Raw genomic sequence first — 21,399 nt, forward strand, 5'->3', positions numbered from 1 at the left:
GGAGCCTGGGTTAGTGGGGTCCAGCCACTGCTGGGCAAAGATCAACCAATTTATGGTACTTAACTGACGTCATTATCCAAGGGATTACTCAGAGGCTGGAGTGCTGCAGTTTTCTGCTGTGGACGTCTTTCATGCATGACTCCAACAATAACAGCAGCAGCAAACCAGCAAACCACACGGCATCAATCTTTCTCTTTGGGAGCGTTTATTGCAATCTGATTGAGTAACAAGCTTGCAACATGAATGAAGATGTGAGAGAAATGACTAAAATGTCAGTCCCATGAAAACAAAATCCAACAGATCAAAATTCAAGCCTGGGGGGAAATTGAGGATTTGGAAGCCTTGTTTATGTAAATGTAATGCTTGAAAGACCTCAGTGCTGCCTAAATGCTCTCCACTGTAAACAAAAAATAATAATTTCACATTTACTTTTCTGGTTCAAAGATGATTTTGCTTTAAAACTACATGAGCACCTGCATTCAAGCTGAAATGTGTGCAGCCATTTTTTCAGCTGTGTTTGCCCGTCTATGGGACCCAGCCCAAAACACTTAATTTAGAGCTGGAACGCAGTATTCAATCAGACCCTAATCATGATCTCCAAAAAGACCAAAAAGCTTCAGCGCTTTCATTACTCACAATCTGATTTTCTTTATGGAGCAAGCCAACAGGTGACACTCCACAGACCTTCAGTGTGTACTTTCATATAAACAGTTAAGGCAAAGATTTAAAAATAAATAAATAAATAAATAAAAATGAACAAAACACAGACCGGGCACACATGCACAAAATCACCCCCAACAAAAAACAACACAAACACATGGACTGTGGTTGAGGATGAATTTCTTGAAGGCAAAATTAAGTTCAGCTGACATAGACAGCTGGAAACCATGTTGTATGACATAATTGTGGGAATAATACCCAAGCTATTTACCTAACACGCACATGCACACGCACACACTACAGAGAGCATAAGGAATAGAGCCAGTGAGGTCGCTGAGGTTGATTGAGAGACCAGAAAAATACTCGCTAACAGTACGTGTTCACCCCCTCAGCCTCAGCATTGGGAGATAAATTTTCTTGGATAGTTTTCTGGGACGTTGTTGAACTACATGGTCAAAGCACAATAAGTCAGATGTAAGTTATATCTCAAAACCTTGACCTGAGAGCAGGCATGTGGTGTCAAGTTCATGTGAATACAAAAAAAATATATATATATTTGTTTAAAAAAAAAATGCCTCGGGAGAGGAAATCAAGGCCAGAAGGACCGCAAATCATTTGGCCTGAAGCACCAACATTTTCTTCAAGGGCCCAGCACACAAAGTCATTTCTGAAACAATGAGAAACCTCAGAGGAGACCAAACAAAGCCTGCAGCAAGGGTCCTTTTTTATTGCTTTTTCTGCAGACGAACTCTGCACAAATATCTGATTGGACATTTCAGGATTCATTGGAGCACCAAGGCCATCGCCATGGCAGCAAGTACAATGTGTACACACCTAATAATCTCCTCTGCAGCAGAACTGAATCTCAAAGCAGAACATTTTTCTGCTCCTGTTAAACCTCCACAAAGCAACAGTAACAGCATATAAAGCTGCAGCTAGCAGTGCTTTGTATGTGCACATTCAGCCTCCTCGTCAAGAACTCACCAGATTTTAAGTCAAAGTTTGAAAATATTTTGATGTTGGTTTAAGGCTCAATGAGAGGATGAATACCAATTTCAATAATTTAAAATTTTTTTTTATCCAAGACAGAAGCAAGATTTGACATGCTTGGCCATTATCAAGCATTAGAGCATTTGAAACCCCAAATGTATGATTTTCAAAAACAAACAGTCTGTTGAGGTTGTGTGCAGTGCGCACTACTGCACCTAGTGTGGATTACAGTATTTTTTCGTTCAGCCTGGACGATAAAGGTGAGGCAGCCAACAAAGACAAACCTGTGAGGACTATTTGCTCACCACACTGAAGACAACAGGAAGAGATTAGTGAAGAAACGTACAGTCTGTGAGCTCAGTGGCTGTATGCAGTAACACTACAGAGGCAGGTGTGTTCCTGATGTGAATCAGAGACTTTATTACTTCAGCACTGAAAGACAAATGTGACAGCAAGTCAGAAAAAACGCAGGTCAGTTCTAAGCTTTGTAACCTATGCACATCTACGTTTAAATTTGCATACACTTTGTTGCACTGATGGGTAGCTTGAGATCTTAGCATAGCTCAAAAAGAACTGCAGCACAAACATGACTCAACTTGGCCCCAAATTTCCTTCACAAACAGCGTGAGAGCTCTTGGATAAGCTGCAGAGCATTTGAGCAAAAAATTAAAAAAAAAATCTGTTGTGTTGAAATCAGAGACTGTTGATCTGAAATGGTGTACAGATTTCTGTGATTCAGTTCTTGAGAAGAAAGAGAAAACAAGTAGAAATGATCCATAACCTCGAGGCATAAAAGGCAATGCCTTGATCATGGAAAATGCCTAAAGCTATATAAATCTAATGAAGTGAAGCAAATGTAAGCAGAAATTTCAGGGAAGACAAAAAAAAAAAAAAGACAAAAAAAGAAAGTGAGCAAAGCGCAACAAAACCACCGGTTTTCCCAGTCAGTCAGTCATTTATCCAACCATGAAAGGGGGCCTTTCATAGGAATACCCGGAAAAACAGTCCGAAATAGAAACAAGCTGCTCCTAATGGCTCCTTATCGCCGTTCAGTCGACAGTAAACAGATATCTATGAAAAGAGATTCACGAGAGCACTTGACTGTATCACTCCTTCCCCTCAAGGGAAAAAGGAACCACAAGAAAATAAAGCAACTTTTTTAATCCTTAACCTTAAACTAAAATTTCATATTATGTAAGAGACCAAGGTAATAACTCACGCCTTATCAATACAGCCCAGATGCAAAAATCCCAGCCCCCTCTACAAACTACAAGCACATGAACCTACCCCCTACCACCTTCCCATAAGCATGCTGACACTTGAGAGGGCGGCACCTCTCTTAAGCACACAGAAAGCCATCTCGGGTGCATTCAAAGCTCCCAGCTCTATTCTTCTCCGCAGTAAAAGAACTCCCAGTTTGAAAGGAGGGAATCGGGCCTCTGCTATTTCATTTAGCATGCCAGACAAGTCTCTGAATCCCTCGTAAACTTCCTAATGTGTAATGAACTTTTGTGAACAAGATACCAAGAAGGACAGTGCATGCCTTAAAAAGAAAAAAATGAAACAAAAACATGAGTTTACCACTGATGCGCACACTTTCCTTTGCTGCGGTCAGCTCTAGGGAATGACAGAACTGCAGAGCAGAAACATGAAGGGACAGCAGTGATACGAAGGGGAACACAGCATCCATTCAGTCACAGAAAATACAAAGATGTGCACAAAACACGGAATAAAAAACTACAGTTGTGGAGAATCTTCAGTACAAACCTGCTGCCGCCAAATCTTTCTCTTCAGACAGCTGCGATCCACCTGCGCTACAGCGAGTATGCTGCCGCTACTGCTCTCCCTCTCTCTAACACGCCTCTCCCATTGAAGCCGAATGCAGTGTAAAATTTTGCGTCGTCTGCCCGCTTTCTTTCACGCTCCTCCTACAGCATCTTTCCCCCCCTTCCTGGAGTTGCTCCTTCTTCCCTACTTAAGCAGGACGCACTCTGGTACATCTGGCAGAAAATACGACGCATCTGCTGCAGGAGCTGCAGAGGACTGGCCAGCATGAAGAAAGAAGGGGGCTCTGTGAATTCAGCAGGAGGCTGATAGTGACGGAGGGGTTGAATATGGAAGGGGGGGAGGGGTGAGATGACAGGGTCATTCGCCCCCAGGGGTGCTTCAGAGATCTTTTGTGAAAAAGGTCCAAGACCTCCAAAAGGTGTTTTTTTTAGCCATTCCTTCTTTCAAACATTTGTATAGACTGGAACTTGATAACAAAGTGAGTAATGCATAAGACGGATACTTTAGATGGTTGTGCAATAAATTAAGCTCGCTCCTTCTATTTTTCCTCCTCCCAGTCCCCATTTAACTTCCTTGAAACTTATTAAAACACCAATTTGTATTTATTTTTTAATTCACAAATGACTCTCCTATACTTCCAGTGTTGCCAAATCTTCCCCCTTCCTGCACTACACAGTCCCTCCCTCCTCATTAATCATTAATCCTCCTGATGACATTCAGCACTTGATAGCAGCTCAACTGCCTCCTCATGTGAGGAATCTCCTTTGACACAAAAGAGTTTGGAGGAGCGTTTGATCATATAAAGAAAGGAGGGAGGAGCTGCCATTTAGAAATGGCTTTTTAGTTTAGAAATACAATGATGTGCGCCAAATCGGTCCTTGGCTTTTAAATGAATAGTTGGATAGCAAGTAAAAGCCTTAATATTTAATGATGACGAACACAGACAGAGAGAGATGTTAACAACAACAACAACAACAACAACAAGTACTGCGCCCGCACCGCTCATGTTCTGACTTCACCCTGGCAGAGTTATCCATGCAAATGAGGACTCATCTTAACCTTCACACTATCCTGACTTCCGTGACTGTGAAGAACCTGTTGCACTGAGCACTTGCATTCCCGTGTACTGCACACAACAGATCTTTAAAACGGAACCATTATGCTCCTTTTCATCGCAATTATTTTAGCTTTGCATGATTGACAGTTCAAAACACTGAACTGTTCTTTATCAAAAACATTTATCTCCTCACTTTATTGTTTCAGTTGTACTTCTATGGTTAATCCATACAGAGTCGACAAAGTAGACTATACAAGTTGAAGATTCCATTGCAAAACATTAATACCTGCGCAGGTGGCAATGACTGCAACGTGTAGATACATTTCTAAGGATGTGCACTTTAGGATATGATATGGTTTTAGAAGAGTTTGACGTCACGCGCCTACAGCAATGAGTTAATAGAAGTATAATAGTATCCATTTAACTTCCTCTTAAATGGTTACTCCTCAGAAAGTTTGACTGGCCGGTTGGCGAGCCACGTTGGCCATATTTGTGAAAGCTGCTCAGTCACATCATAAAGTGCACTTAAGGCAGTCTAAAACCTGAGTTTTGGGGTCATGGGGATTATTTGCACTTAAATGGTTAAAAGTGATCATATGACATAAAATCAGGAAACGCATAATCGGTCCCCTTTCAAGATTTTCATTATTAAGATGTGGAAAAGCATCATGCATGAGACGTATTCTAAGGACTGCACAGCAATGCTAAAATGGGCCTCGTGTAACATTCCAACTTCCATCATGTATAGGAAATTGTTGGGGTGTCTAATTTATGGTTTGTCAGAGAAACAAACAAATCCAAATGAATATTTAATTGGTGCTTCTGTGGAAAATGCTTCCATTTGGAGGGTAAAACATTGGCCTTATTGCTGGCAAACCAAGGAGGCAATAATTATAGGAAACAAAAATACAAGTCCATACCAGCACAAGAAGCAAATGAGCCAGTTGAGCCTATAAATCAATTTGAAATCAATTATTCGAGCAGAGAGTATGGGATTTATGGGAGAAACAGCCCCAGCAAGCTACTGTATATGCAGCTGTCAGTCTCTGTGGCAGGGATTCCCTGCTTGCTCTGCTGGTCTGTGCGGTGAGTGTGGTTTTACGTTTGTCAAACTGCCTCGGACGAGCGGATCAATCGCTCGTGGCTGAAAGCAGTGAATCCCCACACTGGAAACTATTTTTAAGGAGTAGTGTGTTTAAACTGGTTCATGTGGCAGAAACATCTTCAGCATTCATTTCTCTGCAATGAACGCCTCATACATGTATTTGTTAAAACTACATGTTTCTCACAATAAGCCACACATCCATCACCACAACCTTCTCACTGGACATACCCGCACCAAAATAAACAACACAGCGGGAGCATGAACGGCTCTAACATGGCAATAAAGGTGTAAATCTAGGCTGGTGTGTATCTGTGTTTGCACACCTGTCATCTGTGCATATAAACTGACCTACGCTACATTGCTTGGCTGTCAGTATCACTCCATTAATCTTGATTTAGCACATAATATTCCTCAGCTCAGAACTGCAGACTCGACCACCAGACAGCTATGCGCGTTTACATGAATGTCCTCACTGACTGAGCATAGATGAGACACATTTTAAGGGCTCCATCTACATTTAAAGGAAAAGGGAGAAACAAAGTATAGCTCACTTTGTCACAGTACATGTGAAGCTCATTAACAGCAACTGTTTGATAAGCAGAGAAAGAGGAAACAGACAGTACTCTCCTCCTACTAACAATTTTGTCACAAACCTGCTGATGGTATCGAAGTAAATAGGCACCATTTTTTCCTGCCAACATCAAAATCAAAAAGGTCCACCGCCAGTATTCTTAAGCTTTTACTCTCAGGATTTTTCATCCTCTCTAATCTGGACCACTATTTTGCATTTGAGAACACTGCTGACATTGCACTGGAATGCCATATTTGCCATTTGTTCCATCTTGAGCCACAATAAATGATTCTTGGATATGATCAGCAGTTCTTTCCACTGCTACATGTGACTAGCATGCAGCATTTCCTCATCGAAAACAACACAGTTTTGGCCAAGGGCTGTGCAAACTACTGGCATAACTAAAGCATCACAAAGAAATTCTTTGAATGTAATAAGAATGTACTCATTTGAAAAGAATGCAAAGTATGGATATAAATCAGATTAAACGCCTAGAAAAAGAGAGAAGGAAAAAGAAGTGAACCTCTCTCCCCAGAATTTAACTTGAGTAAATGAACCCATTCTACTCCCTGCAAACCCAAGAGGATACCAAAGCAACGCAAGTGCTGACGCAAGCTTAAATCCCTTGAAATACCCAAAGGAAGTGCAAGGATTCACCTGCAGAGTCTGCAGTGGTCTACTGGCTTGTGTCCAACATTAGAAATAAAGCATGGCTGAGAAAAAGCAAAGCAGTGACTATTACAGGGATTTATTGTGTTTGCCGTAGCAAAATATGAGGCGTGTGTTGTGAAACGACTCGGGTAATTAATGCAGAAAGCTGCCATCTACAGTGGAAAATAATGTGTGTTTATGACTGTTTTCACAGGCAAGAAAATGAAGCATAGAAAGGGCTGATACAAGTGTCAGCAGCATAATCGCGTAACATAAAATAATCTCCTAAGAAGCCAATGAAGTTTCTTCTCATTTAGCCATATACGGTCGGCACCCTTTAATAAATTATTCATTAGTAAAATATTACTTTTGTCTTATAACGGTTGTAATTAAACCTGACAAATAGGCCCCAGGCTTTATTAATCACCCAGATGTATTTTTTTCCTTGTTTGTTCACAGACTCAGATGAACCGTGTCCTGAGACGACCTTCTCCCCCTGAATGAGGTGTGGAGACTCTTGGTCTATGTGGGGGAGGGGGGCTCCGTTTAGTTTCCTGGGTTGACTGCAACATCATGTGACACATGGTGACTCACTAATGAGTCCGCGTCTGGCACAAGGTCAGGAGGTGCATATTACGGTCAAAAGATATATTTTGACGGGGGCTTGAACTCCACAGCGTGACCCTCAGTTTAATCGACTTCTTAGAATAGCACTAAAGCTATGCTGTTAACAGACCAGCTCGGTTAAACACATACTACTACCATGCGAAGAAATTACGCAACATGTTAAATTACTTTAACATGTTGTCAAAAAAATGTGAGCTATAGCAAAAACACCCACAAAATGTAATTATGCTGGAAAATATTACAATTTAATTCCATCTCCCAGTGCGGTCCAGAGGGAGCAGTTTTGACATGAAGCAGATCTCAGCCATAACTGAAAGGACTGAGAGGCCCAGCCTTCAAGTCTGACTTAAACGGCGACACGAAGGGAGAGATTCAGACAAACACAAATCACTGCCAAACATTGTTACTTACAACACCCACTCCACGGCACATTTCCACTGCCAGCTGCCAGATTCAGTAACAAAAATATTCAATAAAAACAACCTCTTATTTTATTTTATTTTAAAATCTGTCCCACATTGTAAATTAATTTCGGATGAGCTATTGGAAAAAAAACAAAACAAACAAACAAAAAACAAAAAAACAAACTGGATTGAACACTTTCAGATGTTTTATGTATGATCAGTAATTAGTTACTGATTACTTTTTTCAAGTAACTTGACCAACACTGATGATGACTTAAGAGTATGGCTCTGTTGTGGACAATGTAATTGTGGCTATCACTACCCTCTAAATTTGAGCCTATTGGATAGACCGGCTTGTAAAAAAAACAAACAAAAACACAATCTTTGGAAGATGTACTTTTATGGCCAGTTGTAGTAATGTAATTCTCTACTTTTGTACCCTGTAAAAACAAAAAATTCTAACATTTAAGAGTCAGCTTGGTGATTTGCTCTTTGTTCAGTGCAAAGAATACAACAAAAAGTTTCAGATGAGAGAGACGTAAAGTATCTCACTGTTTACCAAATCCACTTCAAAAACAGAACTAGGGCAAAGAAATAGAAACCCCTGGTACTAGATCTTCTAAGTCCAGCAGCATAACAAAGACCACATGCAGTACTATACATTTCATCCACCCACGCTTCATGGTACACAAAAGCACCACAGAAGCAGACCAAGGGAGCATTCTCTTATATTACTTCTGTTCTAGAAATCACAGCAGAATGACCCTCAATTACACTGACAAATACAGCTGTACAAGTAGAAAAGCAACAGCCACTAAACTAATGATTAAAAAACTATTTACTATTGAAACACACTGGTGGCTATACAGGCTTCAAAACATTGAGAGCCCCCAATTTAGAAGCACTGGAATTGACATGATTTTACAAAAGATTGAAGCTACCAGTCAAGAAAGGTCAAGAGGAGTGCTCATGCATCTGTTTATCGAACCTATTAATCAAGACACACACACACAAAAAGTATTTTATGATGCATTTTTCCATTTACAATCGACTGTCAGGTCAGTGAAGCCATCTATCCGATATGGACCTGACCACTGTCAGGTCATGTCAACCTCAGAGCGCTGAGCTGTAACACTCCCGACTCCTCATCTGCCCTTTACTGCAAGTCCATTTTCTGCTCTAGTGTCATGAGGGGGCTGTAATGAAACAGCCTATTGTGCACGACAGAACTGCACCCTGCCTTTGACACTTCCACAGTGTGCGAGCGTGCTCGTGTACGAATGTGTGTTTGTGTTTTTAAGTGCGCGTCAGTGCGCTCCTACTTTCCCATCCTTGCAAAGCACAAAGCGGTTGTTTGTTGCACTACAAAAGCCCCACAGGCCACCAGTGCTGAAAGCAGAACTTGTGTCAGTTTGTGACTATGCATTATATGCTTAGCGAAATATCTGCTTTTGTATCTATACGAGCAAAATAATGAAGAAATTGATGGCAGCCAATTTGTATTTCCTATGTGCATTTGTGCATGCGGTCAAGATGTGGCCGCATACTCCCAGCCTGCGTTTCATTGGGATGTGACTGATGATTACAAGACCCATCATGTGGCTCTAAACCAGAGATCTGCACCACAAAACCATGGCACACAAACAGACATCCATAAATCTGATCATTTACAGCTGCCAGACCAGACCAGGCCAGACCCCCGTTCTTCCATCTGAGCAAAACTAGCCAAAAAGAAAGAAAGAAAAAACAGAAACAGAGGTTATCGAATCATATCAAATTTGGCTGTGAAACAATTCAAATAGAGCACATGCACAATCAGGCACAGGCACAAACACAAAGTAAAACAACCAACTCCTCTGGCTGCTGTCAGGACTTATGAGTCACAGAAGAGACAGCTGTTATTCATCAGGGAGACACCCATTCTGATTATAATTAAAACAGCTCAGAGCCATAAATCAGCGTGTCAAGTCCTTGGAAAGACCACTTTGATTAATACTGTTAAACATGGTCATCACAAATCTGTCCATGCCGAAAGACAGTGCAGCCACCACAGGGAGGAAAAAAAAATGCATCTCTTACCTACTACAACAATGTCTTTTCACTCAACTTCAAAACCTATTCAAGCACCTTAAAAATCAATACACAGTTCCACCAAAGGAAGAGGATTGTAGTAAGCTCTGCCCCGCTATGCTGTAGGGCTGGGTTGAACATCATTATATCATTATCCATGTCAGATATGCCCAGCCTTTTGTGATTTCCAACAAAGACTCTCCCTGAAAGTTCAAGAACTGCATGGGTTTTTAATTTCCACCATCTATAAAATCCATCTTGGGTTGAATGCTTGCAGGTTTAGAACAGCTGGCCATCTCTGCAGTGAGAATTGTTAAAATCATATAATTCAAACCTCCTTTATCCTGAAGATTCACTGAGTTTTCTCTAAACTGAACCCAGCTTAGCATGTGTTTGGACTTGTCTTTGACTGGGAAAGTGTCCGAAATAATGGAAGAAGTAGGATGGATGTGTGTCGTCAACTTTGTCCATCTTTAAGGAAATGTATCACTATACGGTTTTTAAATAAGAGCAAGTGTTGTTTACTCCAAATTTTAAAAAAAAAATACATACATTTTCATATTGACGTCTACAATAGTTTGCAGAAATGTTAGGCTGACTTAATATCAGATATGATTACAGCACTCTACCCTAAAAGTAGATGGATTTAAATGTAAATTCTAATAATATAAATGAAAATTGTCTGTGTATATGCCTTGCCAGTTTTTGGATCAATTTTTATTAACTAAAACGACAAAATTCATTCACAAAGTAACTGGAATACAAAAACTAAGTTAGGCTGTTAAACCATATCTCTGTATATTCTTTCTTGAACCTTAGTGAGTAATAACAATATCCTTGGACAGTGAACCAAGGCTTTCCAAAACAAGAGAACGTAGAACTAAGCAAAGCACTGCACTGGCATGTCATCATCACCTAGGACTAGCATATCACTGTGCACGTTGTGATCAGGGTGAGGCACCACAGCCAGGTCTGAACACCGCACACACTTTACTGAAGGAAATCTAAAGGAAGAAATGGGAGCCAATCTTCAAAAATATGTTTTTAGATCAAATGTTGCTGGAGACGAGTGCCATTTACAGCACACTTTCAGTCTTAGCATTACTGCTCCTATAAATACTCGGGTCTTGTGCTTCATTTTTTGAGCTATTTCGCTTATCAACCTTTCTGTGCTGACACTCTCACTGTCATTGGGCAGCTCGGGTTTTATACTTCTGTCATTGTTGTTACAAAGACCTCGACTATTAGGAGATGCCAACTGTTTCTATGACTTTCAGCCACTCATAGAAACAGTCATATTATACTGGTTTACAAAGAGACAGGACAGATGTAAAAAAGGCATTAAAGTTGCTGTACACAAGTCAAATGAAGAACAAGAAATATTAATTAAAATCATTTTCCTTAAGTTTATTTACCACATTGTTGTGCACCCATTTCACAACAGCCTCTATTAACGTTTGCAAGAATTTAAATGATGCTAGTGTCTCTCATAGCTCGTCTGCGGTGTGCTGTAACATCGCTGAATTATTATTTTTTTTAAATTATCTTCATCATCCCTTATTACATCACTGCTCTCTTAGCAGAATGGAAAAGCTGCATTTTTCCCCTCAAAGCTGGGAGGCCCCAAAAACCTCTGATGATAAATACGTCAAAGGCAAGCTGATTGTCGCTTATGTCTTCTCAGCAGCAAGAACATACAGAACAGTGACATTTTGTAATTTTGCCACACGTTTGCCATATTTACTCGTTAGAACATGCCAGTATTCCAAGGACTTCAGCCTTGTTTGATTAACAGATTCGTTATTACAAGAAAATGCAATTACAAAGATGCTTAATACAGTTCAATAGTGTATATTACTTCTGAATTCCTGCTGCAGGATAAACAAAATCGCAGAAAGCACTACGAAACTCATTAAAGGATTACATCGACAGACGTTAATCCACTTTCTATTGTGGTATAATTTATAAATGGAGCATTAGAAGCTTAGCCAGATGGCTTAGCTGCAGTTTGCACTTTAAATGGCAAATATGTCCAAATCACAAAGCTGTCAGCAACGGATTCCCACTGGAGCTGAATCCTTGTCAAGAACAATACTAAATCAGTTGGTACAAGAGAATTATTGGAATGAAAAAAAAGAGCTATCCCAACTCGGGTTTGTTTTTTTTAACAAATTTTAATGCAAAACAAAATTTTAGCTGCTCAAATGTTGCTTGGAGATTGAATATGGGTTTGGTAAAACTAACGTAAAAGAAAATGTACATTAGAAGGATAATAGTGGATAATATTATCAAAGAGGAGTGCTCCAGCAGTGCTCAGAGATAAGCACAGACTCTAAAGTACTTTTGTGTCTGCAGTTAAATTTGCTGGGACCTGAAATGTTCTCATACAGGAATTAAAGAACCAGACAACTTGGTATGTAACACTTTGAGACACACCAGCAATCAGAGCTACGCTGACTTCTTCTGACCTTACAAGCTCTGAGCAACTACGTCTGAGAGAGATCCTTTAAAAATATCTGACAGAGAAAGAGGGAGAGCGACAGGGTAAGATAAGACCGAGGTGCATAACGAGAGACAGATCAAGTAAAGACATACAGAGTGAAAGAGGAGTGAGTGAGAGGAGGGAGATCTTGTGTCGCTCGTACGTCAACGGCCCAAAACAGAAAGCACAAAGCACACCGCTGCTGTAAACACAGAAAAAGATCCTTTCATTTATCAGATAGGAAAGAATCAGACTGTGGCTAGGAGATCAAACTCATGGGAGTTCCCTAAAATTCAATGAGTCACAAACATACTACAGATCAACAGTGTTGCAGTGCTGAGCCAAAAGAAATTGTTTTAAATATAATTAACAAGAAACACAAAAATTTTTGTCTTACATATGGATGGCTGGAATCAGCTTTTACTGGCTCTGATCCAATAATATCTTTAGGATTTGGAGAAATACCTCCAAAGTGCTGCTGCTCTGCTGTTAGTTTCCTCCACATTACGTCAGCTTTGGGTGATGACAGATACAGAATAAAGAACTCAAATGAATAGATCGGATCATGTCACCAATATCCAGCTTTCTGGGCTAGTATCAGACTGATATCCGATCCACTACTGTCAAATTCCTAGAATTGAATGAATTCTAGGATTGGCTTTCAAACTAAAAGCAATACTGCCATATGGCCCCCACAAACTCAAACTACAGGGGACAGGCACACGATGCTTCCATCAGAAGACTTGGAAAAAAGCTTTGTAGTTTCAAATTCTGAAGATGGTCAAACATCCAAAACCCATTTTGCAGTGGAAAAGGGTTCTGTGGGCTTCTGTGGACAGTGGAAGTTTATTCGAGATAACAAAATTCTAGGACATTAGGACTATCATTTGAAAACAGAAGAACGGCAACCACCAACCACGAGCTTTATTTATAACCAGGAATCATACTTGAGGTTTTGAACTGGAAAATCTGCACAAAACCAGAAAAGTTTCTACTGTGTGTCCAGGTATGTAGACAGTTGTATATGTTTAGAAAAAAAAAAAAAAACCCAACTGTGTTTGTCGGGAAATAAAATTCATAAAAGATCCATTAATATTGGTTACAAACTAAAAGAAATCGCGCCACGTCATAAAAAGTGCAAAAGCTTTTGCACTGTAGTCTATGCAATCATCCTTATTAGTTGTAAGATTTTAAAACTCCTAATGGAAGTAAAATAAACACAAGGTCTCCACTATAAAGCTGGTACTGACTTAAAATTGCACTGGAGCAGAAAAACAAGAGTGACAAATAGGCTTAAAAATATCAGTCACCAAAAGTGGAAGCAGACTATGTGTTAACAGCCTAAATACACATTAAAGGCGATTAAAATTTGAGCTACTTTGCAGAAGGGAAAGGTCTGGTGCTTTTTTCTCTACAGAATGACTTTGAGCACATAAAAACTCTGGCCACAAGTTTACCACTGACCGAAGCTAAGTCAAGGCTCTCCACAAACCTTTCAGTATTACACTCCATGTACCTCCCTTTGTCCTTGATAAAACCATAGAGGAGGGTGGAGGCATCTGGACTACAGACCGAAGAAAATAAGAACTTTCCATTTCACTCAACACTACATTTAAGACTTTACTCACCATCCTCTGTTCTGCTGTAAAATAATACTCAAAGCAGCGCTGTGGTGTTTATGCAGTGAACAGGTGTTGCGAAAGCTTGTGCAGAAGCTTAAATGGTGCGTGCTGATGTCAAATTTCTTACCTCTCTGGGGACTGGCCGAGGTGATGACGTCTCGCCAACTAGGACAAAAACAAAATAAAAACTTTTTTTTTTTTACTTTCTACCTCCAAGTTCAGTAAAACTCTGAGCCACATTGCGAGTCTGTGGTGAGGACATCTGACACAGAGGCTGATGCACCCACTGGTTTAAACATTTACGCATTGTGCGCTTATGAAGTCTGTAATCCTGAAATACAAATACAGCAAATTAGCCAGGAATGAGTGAAACAAACCTAAAATCAAAGGTAGAGAGGCATCTCACAACAAAAGTAATGAAGTCTACTTTTCCCCCTCAAGCCTTTTCATTATCCCATCTGAGTAATTTAACATACTCCCAAAAATCCAAACAAAAAAGAAGACATTTAATTAAGCTAAAATCTGAAATGTCTCATGGACTTCCATCAGGAATGGTCACAATGTGTTAAACTAGGTCGAAGAACAAGACGAGTCTAGAGTCTAGATTACGCAGTCTTAGGAGCTGAAAACGGCCACTTGAGGCTGCCCTCAAAAACCAATTGATCCCCAAAGAATTTTCGATTAAAATACCCAACTCCATGCATGAATGTAATATTTTTATAGTCTGTTACAAAAATTGATTTGGGTCTCTAGTGAATTTACTCAAGTCCACGAAGAGGTGCCTTTCTGTATTATTCACCAATTTGGATCCAGTTGATGCTTAAAGTTAGGGGCATGACTGCTTCACCTGACACGTGTAAATTGCTATCTAGAAGGCCGCACCTTCAGTAATTCAAGTCACTGAATTGGACCTCTGCACTGTTTTTTGTGCTGTTGATAACTTTAGAGTACTTTTAATTGAATTATCTGTCAAATATCATGGCTGGCTGTGGTGACTGTTTTACTTTCCATGCTTTTAGGGGTTTATACTGAGACGTCCCTGACCTTGTATCTAACCAGCTTCCTTACAAAGGAAATTGTAAATGTTCCCCCCCCTCTTCTTTTACAAACGTTTAAGAGTGTACTTTAATTATCCCTTTACTACCATTTCCCAGTAGTACCCTGGCCATCACTGGATGTGGCTCATTTAGAACTCATTATTGTGCATGTATGAGCAATTGCACTGGTCTCAGTGTGTGTTCTAGGTCACAGCGGTCAGCAGTTTCCAACATAGAGACTAGGCTGTGCCTCTGTACTGTAATAGCGGCTACACCAAGCAGCAGGAGGCCTGAGGGACACGGTTTGCCTTTGATAGACATCCATGTCATCTGCATAAACACCAACTGTGTCAACACCAGGGAGCATGGGTCACTGTAGAAGAACGCGAGTGCAGACTGACAGCATGTTAAATGTGTTTTTGCTAAGTGCTGCGCCTGAATTCCATTCCAATGACAATTGGTTACTGGGAATCAAAAACATTACAAAAGTGTAACAAATATGGAACAAGGTAGTGCGAAAACATTGGGAACATTTAGGCTTGGTCGGTGCTTTTTTAGATCAACAAGTAACTGTAACTTAAGTAGGCCTGAGAATAACTTGAGGAATACCTCAATTTCCATACCTGGATGATTGATCATGCATCAAGACGTTTTGGAGTATATTTATATTTTATTTTACAGGATTATCTACCCAATAGTATGGTCTTCTATGAGGTACAGGCCATCCAAGAAGTCTTTCTTCAACTTTGATGAATGAAATTCTAACATTTTTTTTCTAGTTACTTTGTAATACTTTACAGGTACCCACGTTTGCGTGTTATATGCCAGCTAAGTTTACAAGTAATATTTATAATAAAGCACTGCTAACTTAGTACTCTATCGAAATGTGCGAAGATTATCTGGTTCCACCTGATTAGTACTCCAAGTGATCATCGTGAGTCGAATTTCCCAGAGGAACCCACCCGAGGGATTAATAAAGTTCTATCTTATCTTATCTTATCTTAACGGGCAGAACAATTACATCCTCTTCCACTAGAGGGCAGTGCAACTACCCGCTATCATTAAATGGGTTGCCAACTGCCAGTAAAAAAGACGAAGAAAAAATGACGCAATAGACATGCGTGACGACGCGTGATTGCAAAAGATAAATATTTGAAAAGAAAAAGTAGTCGATCTGATCTGGGTCCTGGAAAATTCCAACCCAGATGAAGAACCTATCATGAATACTGGTCAGAATAAAGCAAAAAAAAGGTATACTGGGGACAAACAGAGTCAATTCCACAATACCCGGTGCACGGGGAAAAATTATGAATATGCTTTTTGTGATATTTTTGTTTGTTGGTGTGCCGTACGATTTTTCTAATGTGAAATATATGTGCTGTGCATCCAAAAGGTTGTGAAACACAGCTCTATCCTCTAGTCTAAATATGGCCATGTTTGGCTCCAGAAACATCAAAATGGTAAAGGGCAGTCCTTAGAGATCTCTGCTTGGATTATTTCTGTTACTGTTCAGCTAAAACCCATCAGACAGACGAAAAAGAGGAGTTCCTGCTGTCTAGATTACCTAACTGTGGACACAATGACTGGAATTGTCAGCTGGTTCTAGAAATATGCATTATTGGAGCACTGCATGAGGCTGTATAAATGTAAAAAAGCACCAGATTTTACAGTAGTTATGGAAACACCTCTGTCCGGGTTGGCTGACTGAACAGGAATTGAAATCACCTGGTTGAAATGTTTTTGTGTTAGTGCAGGTGGAGAAAGGAATTTTCCTCCACTTCTCAGGTGTGGACTGACATGAGAAGTGTGAGAAGCATGAATCTCATTGACAGAGGGTCTGTACTCTTTTACAGCTCCGATGGTGAACTTCCTTTTTAAACAAAAGCAGAGAAGTCCGCAGACCACAGAGTTCTTTGGCTGAGTGATCCGACAGAACTCCAGGGTTCTTTATTCAGACCTTGGTATTCATCTACCCCAACTCTAGTAGCACAGCAAAGCCAATGATTTAGCTAAACCATGGCTATTGTGCTTCCACACTTTCACACCGTCAGCAGAAATAATAATTGGCATTAGAGAAATGGAACTAGCAGAAAGAACTGCTTCAAGTCATTAGCAATGCCCAGCGCTGCACTTAACATATTACTCACTTTTTCCTTGGGTGACATGCAGGGACAGTTACATAACTGTTTTTGCTGACCACTGTGGTGGCCCTACTGATTGGGAGGATGTGACTGTCCAACCATGCAGCATGACCCCCTTTAGCCTTATTACATAAAGTCCAGACAAATTAAGTGCAACTTTTTAACCATTTGCTGCTTTAACCTTATTAAGGGAGGTTACTAATGAAGTTTTCAACCAATTTTAGGTAGCTTCTAATGGAGTGATAGCACCTCCATGTCATCAGCTACTATAGAGACCTCTTTTAAAAAATAAATAAAAATAGACAAGATGAGAGAGAACTTTGCTTGTAGACTTGTTAGTTTTGCAGCAGTTACACAACAACTCATTACTCTGATTTTGTCAAAAGGGCTTAGAGAGATGAGTGAAAACCCCAATGGAATTTTGACAGTCTTTAAATTCAGACTCATGAAGAAGAGGACAGGTGTTCCCTCTACAGCTATCGACCAGATTTATCCACATTGGGAGTAGACAGCCAGAAATCAGGGCACACAACAAAGCAAAAAACTATCAAATTTTGAGGACAACCTAAAGGAAATACTGGCATGCATTAAGATTTGTTTATTTTCACCATCAGTTTCAGAACAGATGGCTGATAAGGCAGGCTGTCAGAACTGTGCCCGTTCAGTAGGATGCAGCAGCAGATGACAGTTTTTAAAAATGTTATTCGGATGTAAGACATAAACCCATTTATGCAAGTAAACACACATGAACTCGTGCAGCTTTGTTAACTGACCACAAGTACGCAAGCCTTTACCTTTTCTTCAGTTTCTACAGCTGATTTAATTACAGTACACAGAATTACCCTCTAGTATTCTCAAATTAAATCAAGGTAAATAAAATTAGAAGAGACATATTACATTTAGCTTGCTTAACTTTCACTCTTAATTGTTCTCCTTGAGTTCCAACAGCAGTTTGTCAGATGGTGCGTTACTGACGTGTGTGGATAAATTCTTCCACAGCTGTGCTACTACTGTGTTAACATTTAAAAGTGAAGAAAATAAAGTCGTTTTTCACATCCAGTCATTCATTTCCAATCTGTTCAGCTGAAAACAAAAACAAACAAACAAACAAAAAAACAACCCACACCACCAACAACAACAACAACCACAACCCCTGAACTGAACAGTTTTCTCCACCTTCTTTTTGCAACAATGTCAGACCTGATGTAAGCATCAGATGTGCAAACAATTTGTGGGGCGTTATCTTGATTCCCACTCTGAGTTATGAGTTTGAAGTTCAGGAATTTACTAAAATATTTCTACGATCCACCAAACTCTATTACCGCAGCCCACTACAGAACTTGCCTCTAGTATATTCTACTTCATGCGTATCCCTATGATAGAGTACAAGTTGTTTTTGATACCCACTCTTCCTCAATCTGTTGACCACAGTCAAAATTTCAAAATCACTTAAGCCCATTTTAAATGTTTCAGAAGTAGCAATATCTAAATATGACATCAGACATGCCAAAACAGAGTTTTATTTCCTTTTGGATATTATGTTCTCCATTAGTCAAAAGATTGAGGATATATTTTAGTCCACTCTTAGAAAGTGTACAGGTAAAAATGCCTTTCCACTCATGCTGAACACTGAAAGCACTTCTTCAATACAACCCACATTCATTTATATTGCTTTTTATTTCATACACTTTTTAATCAAACAGGCACAAACTTCCCAAAGTGTTTTTCAGAGGTTCAGTATCTTGCCCATGAAAGCTTTAACACGAGGACTAGAGGAATATTAGGATTAGTAAACTACTAGCTCTTCCTCCTGAGCCACAGCTGCCCCTTGGTTTCTTTCAGTTTAATACAACCCTAACTCATGACCTCAAAAATATAAATATATACATAAAAACTAAATATTAGAGTGAAATTATACTAAACTACACCTATGCTTTTTATAATTTGACTAGTCAAAATGAACAATGTGAATGCTCGCATCAATAAACACGCCCCACCCAAACGGAACAGTTCTCCGTCAACACAAGGCAAACCAGTTTTCATTAATTAAGCATCAGATGAATCCTGTGTGGGCTACAAAACAGCTCCAAACACTAGCACCACAAACCCATAACGGCTTATGCAGTGTTAAAAAAAAAAAAATCTTTTTCATCACTTTAAGACTCCACAACAGCATTTATTCAATAAGAAACTCACTGACCAATGATATTATCATGTTCATGAACTTATAAGATAAACTTTCAAGACTAATATTGTTAAATATTGTCCATTGTTCTTATGCAGTGTCAGAGCCCTCTGTTGCTCTCTCAGGTTCATCTTGTGTTCGTTGTTGGCAGTCAGCCACACTCACAAAGCCCATCTGAACAGATCAGACAGCTGCTTTAACAGGAAGAGAGTCATGTTGAAAGATGGGTTCAGGCAAAGTACATGACAAACACCATCCTGGATACAACCCCAATAAGCACTCATTTTTGTTACAGTTTATTTTATTAACAATAACAACTCCAAAATGCGATACACTGTTAATCCCAGAAGATAAACTCTCCTCTTTGTTTAGGCGAGAGGTCAGGCTCAGCCGTGCATCAGCTGAAGCTGATGTGCAATCGAATGAAACACAGAGATGTCTTGCTCAAGGGCATTTAAGCGGTACTTAATGGGAGCGCCAGTCTGGTTAAACACTGATCTGACACTTTGAACAGATATCAGTCTTAAGTTGGCGGGTCTATTACGTCTTTACTGCACCATGTATCAGCAGCTGTGCACCAGCTAGGACAGCATGGAGGAAGTTGCAAAGGATCAGCAATTTGGACATACTTCATATTTGTTACATCAACAGCTTTTCTTTGTATGAATGATTCTTTTCCCCTTTATTTTTATTTATTTAAGCTAAATTGCAAGTTGGCTGACCCAAAATGAAAACCCGATCCGTATGATGCTTTCAGAGCCGGCTCTTAGTCGCTCTCACTCGCTAATATTCCATTTAAAGCCTCGTCAGCAAGCACTTAATGGGACATGATGTGCTGTTGTCAATTCAATTAATATCATTATATCATCTGATATAGACTTAATTGCTTCACACTAACAAGAGGTGAATAACGATAATAATTTTTTCATTATTTTTTCCACTGAATTCATCTTTGGCCTGTTGTCACTGGTATCAAATATTTGTTAGTATATTTTTAGCCAATAAATACCATTTTGGTAAATTTATATTCTTGGATACATTTGTTACAAATTTATTTTCTAGAGTTAGGAAAGTAATTTCAAGCCTGATGTTCCCTTAAAAATAAAAGAATGACCTTCAGCCGCTTTGTCAGAATGAGGAATATAGTTCATCAATTTAACACTGGCACCAGATCAGTCCTCTCTATCAGCAGATACCCAAAGTCAAGGTATCTGCGTCATATTGGCGCCATCAAAATTGGATTATTTCTCCCCAAATCAATGAACGAGTTAGCTGATTGATGCATTTTTCCAAGACATTATAACATTAACTATCCTAATAAGTTCAACTGAGCTTCAACTTACAGCCTGTGTGCAGATGTGCTTTTGATTTTATTTTGAAGGTGGTTGTAAGATGGATGTTTCTAACTCTAACACACTTCATTTCAAGATTTTCAAGCTCTGCCAATGAAAAGATTTCCAATAAAACTCAACACTAAAATGACCAAGACTGATCTCTCCTGTCACCACATATATATCCAAACAATCTGGAATTTTACAAGCACATTTATACATAAAACATAAAGCTGTTTTGCTAAATATTCAAAGGCTTATGACTTCAAGTGCCCAGTTAGACACTAAAAGCACAATAGCCAACATGGAAGTTTGTATTGTAACAAAGAACAGCTGAAAAACTGAGCAAAATGTTTACTGTTTGAGATGGGTTTTTCCCTTTTAAACACACGACATTAAAACTGCATTAAAAGAGTTTTAAACCCCCCCTCCCATAGATTCTTGCGAAACTCATTTCCAGCAAGTATTTGGCATTCACTGTATTATTGGTGCTCTCATTATGTCCATGATGGAAATGTTTTGGACTTGAAAAGTTAAACTCACTCCCACACAGATGTGTCACAGATCGATTTGTCATGATTTCCCCTTACTGTGATGTTCCACAGGCCATGAAACACACTTTTCAGGCACAATAAAACAGATTGAGATTCAAACTACTGACAAGTGTAGCAACACTGC

The 21,399-nt window shown here is 39.5% G+C and overlaps 1 protein-coding gene across 6 annotated transcripts in view; it reads right to left on the reverse strand.

The window, feature by feature from the left end:
• Positions 1–21,399, reverse strand: part of add3a (adducin 3 (gamma) a) — a 103,812-nt gene that overhangs the window by 70,284 nt on the left and 12,129 nt on the right. For 2 of the 6 annotated variants that reach the window (XM_085355034.1, XM_085355032.1), the window contains exon 1: positions 3,418–4,030. The exons of 1 other annotated variant lie outside the window; for it this stretch is intronic. The gene's annotated coding sequence lies outside the window, so the exon portion shown is untranslated. Of the gene's footprint in view, positions 1–3,231; positions 3,325–3,417; positions 4,031–14,154; positions 14,276–21,399 lie in introns of those variants that run through there. 3 more of the 6 variants (XM_085355029.1, XM_085355030.1, XM_085355036.1) reach the window with 3 other exon arrangements.

The sequence above is a fragment of the Diplotaxodon limnothrissa genome, linkage group LG6 (assembly GCF_057381915.1).
Source record: "Diplotaxodon limnothrissa isolate DT_005_m linkage group LG6, D_limnothrissa_male_GT1.1, whole genome shotgun sequence".
Lineage (NCBI taxonomy): Eukaryota > Metazoa > Chordata > Actinopteri > Cichliformes > Cichlidae > Diplotaxodon > Diplotaxodon limnothrissa.